The following is a 3,236-nucleotide window of genomic DNA, read 5'->3' as shown; positions in this document are numbered from 1 at the left end:
TGGGATCTGGAGCTGAAACCATCTCTACCTGTACGGGATGGTCAAGGCCAAGGCTGTGTGTACACTGAGGTGTACAAGCCAAAACCCCACCGGGCGCACACATCGTGGAACCACACCAGCTCTGGACATGGTGCCCACCTTGATGCAGGGACACTTTTCCAGGTCAGAAGAGGGATAAGACCAAAGAGCACTGCGGTGACCAATTCCTTCCTCTGAGCAGATTTCCAAAAACCCTGAGAAATCCCTCTCCAGCTGCGTATAAGGACTCAAGAGGAACCACAATTTACAACCCCTTTGCACAGGTGAGGACGTGCCCACTGCTTGTTACATGGCACAGGAGCAGCAACATGGTCTGGAGGATCACGGGGCATCTGCAGCCTCTGCTCCCTCATCCTCCTCACAGCCTGTGGATAACCAGTGTTCATGGGATGGGACAACTTTTTCCTTCCCAGAAAGAGGAGGAAATTTCTTCCCTAACAGCTGCTGCTACAATCCTTTGCAACGTGGTGGCTCCTGCTGGGTGGCAAGGCGCCAGCGAGTCATTCATAAAATTATGCCTCAGGTAGGAAAAAGGCCAGAGCTCTGCATGGGAAATGAAACGCTCTTGAAATTACATAGTTGTCCTGGGGATATTAACATACAAAATTAATGAAGAGCCATTGAGCAGTTCATATATCAGCCCAGCATACAGGCTTGGTGAACACCAGTCCCCAACACTCAGCAGCTCTGGGACATGATTAAGGCAAAGGAAGCACTCAGCAGAAGTGACTCCTAAATTGATGTGTCCCTACAAGGTTTGGCGGTGGCAGGGCAGAAAGTGTCACCTGTATTGGCAGCACATTGACCTACGGCAGTTTTGGTTCCCACACGGCGTTAGAGGATGCGGGGTGGGGTTGCCTGATGCTCAGCACACATCATCACAAGGGTTGCGGGCTGGGTTACAATGCCAGCCCAGCCCAGCTGGAGCTCAGGAGACACCAGGCATAAAAGCCATCCTACATTAAGATCAAAGATCCAGTGCCCACCTCCAAGAGTAGCTGACAATCAAGGAAACTAAGGACCCACCTCGTGCCAATCAAAGTTTGTTTGTAACTCCTAAACTGGGGGTTGCATTTGGAAAGACCTGTGTGTACTGCTGTCCCCCAGGGCATCCCTGAGCTGGGAGCACCACAGTTTGGTTACATGCTGCAATAGAAACACTTGTTCTCCCGCGTTTCACCTATCTGTCTGATCCTTGCCAAGCTGCTCTACAGTTTTCATTCCTTAGCAGTGGGAATTCACTCATTTTATGCACTTCTTCAAGCTAAACCTGGTGGGAAGTTTGCTTCCCACACTGTGCTGTTTGACAGCAGCTCTGGGACACAGTGAGGCTCCCCGGGAAGCAGCGGTAGCTGTGGGAGCCAGGACCTTTGGACGAAGAGCTGGCTTGCATGCAGTCTGCTACCGCCTCCTTTTGAGGAGTAAGGCGTATGCAAAGCACTGCGCCTGGAGCGTGCATGAGCTTTGCATTATCCCTCTTCCACTGGGCATTGCAGGTGGCTTTTCCAAATATCTTCTTGTGTCAATCCATTTCTTATTCTTGTGTCTTTTGCTGTCTATACAGCCAATGTTCAAAGTTCTGCAGCAGCAGCAGAGCACGATAAATGTTAAAGTCTTTGGGATCAGTGAGCATCTTTTCATTCTGGGCATCTACACAGCAGATTATCTTTGTCCCGATGGAGCCTCCTGGAATTACCATACTAGCATCATGACATGACCTTTGTCACCCAGGAGCTGCACCACATATCCATCGTAATCACCGGCAGCACAATGAATCCACCTACAAATGTGTGGCAAACTTAATTGCACAGGTGCAAACACATTGCATATCCTCAGGCATGCAAAGTACCACTAATAGCACTAATAATCTCAAAGTGCTTTAAGATGCAAAAGCAGCCAGAGGTGACCCTGGCTGTTTGGACTGCTCCCACTCTCCGTCCGCTGCAGCGGTGGAAGCAACGCAAGGCAGGAGAGAAGAGAAATACCCTGCAAAAGGGAAGGGACACACGCAGCATTTGCATAATCCAAAGACACAGGGGACTATGCACACATGGTGAAAACCTGCTGCAGCCAAAAATATCCATCTAACGAGGCCAGACCAAGCGTCCTTCCTGACTGAGCCATACCGACACAGCTGGATTTCCCAATTTAGGAAGAAACGAGTATACACCTCAGGAAGAAGAGATGCTCATCCTCTGACCCTGCCACCCACACGCCAGCAGTCTCCAAGTCCGATGCACAAGCCCTGCACACGGTGGAGTGTCCCTTTAGAACAAGTGATCACAGACAGCAAAATCACCAATATGATGTTTTTTTCAAAGAGAGCAGCTAGGAATATATTTATTTTTTTGAAGAGAGATTTAGGGAGGTCTAAGCTCTGAACCAGGCCCTGAAAAGAAACAAAGAATAATGGATCTTGTTTATCCAGGGAGTAAATGTCAGCACTGAGTGCTCAGGAAATGCAAGACCAGACTCATTTCCTACATGGAAAATAACAATATCTTCTTTCATGCCATAAAGACTTCAGGCGCTCAGTATTTTTACTATATGCCAGATGACTGAAATAGAGCTACTTGAGTTTAGAGCCACCAAAGAATTAGACTGAAGTTACTGAAGCCATCGTTTTGGCTGAGGTTTCAGAAGGGCTGTTAGAGAAGTACAGAAGCAAACCAAATCCAAACGCAGTCTTGCGAGAAGGGCTCTTGGTTTCACATCCAACCACATTTGGTCAGTGAAAACCTGAACACTGACAGTTTATCAGCTGCATGATTTACCCAAACCTACTTCTGAATAATCATAAATCATAAAAGTAGCTGTCAGCTGAGAGGCAGTCTCAAGAACACACATCAAGAGCCAACATAACAGCTTAAAAAATCCTGCAAATGCATAGAATGGTTTAACTCATTTAATTGCTTAAGTCAAGCCAAAGTCCAATTTAATAACACCCTTATATACAAAGAATATGTCACAAATAACGCATCAACAGAAATACATGTTTAACACAAAGAAGTTAAACTGGTTCTGTGGCAGATGCTCGTTTACATATGTATTGATTTAATTACAGATTTCTCTCCTTCCTTTCAAGATTGCTAAAAAAGATTCAGAACACAATCCCAGAACCGCTCAAACTGAGCCAGATTGACTAGATGCACTAATTTTTTCCTTTGGTTGTGCCTGCAGAGATGTGCAACATTCCT

This window comes from Pygoscelis adeliae, unplaced genomic scaffold (genome assembly GCF_000699105.1).
Source record: "Pygoscelis adeliae isolate BGI_AS28 unplaced genomic scaffold, ASM69910v1 Scaffold79, whole genome shotgun sequence".
NCBI classification, from domain to species: domain Eukaryota; kingdom Metazoa; phylum Chordata; class Aves; order Sphenisciformes; family Spheniscidae; genus Pygoscelis; species Pygoscelis adeliae.
This window is presented reverse-complemented; position numbering follows the sequence as displayed.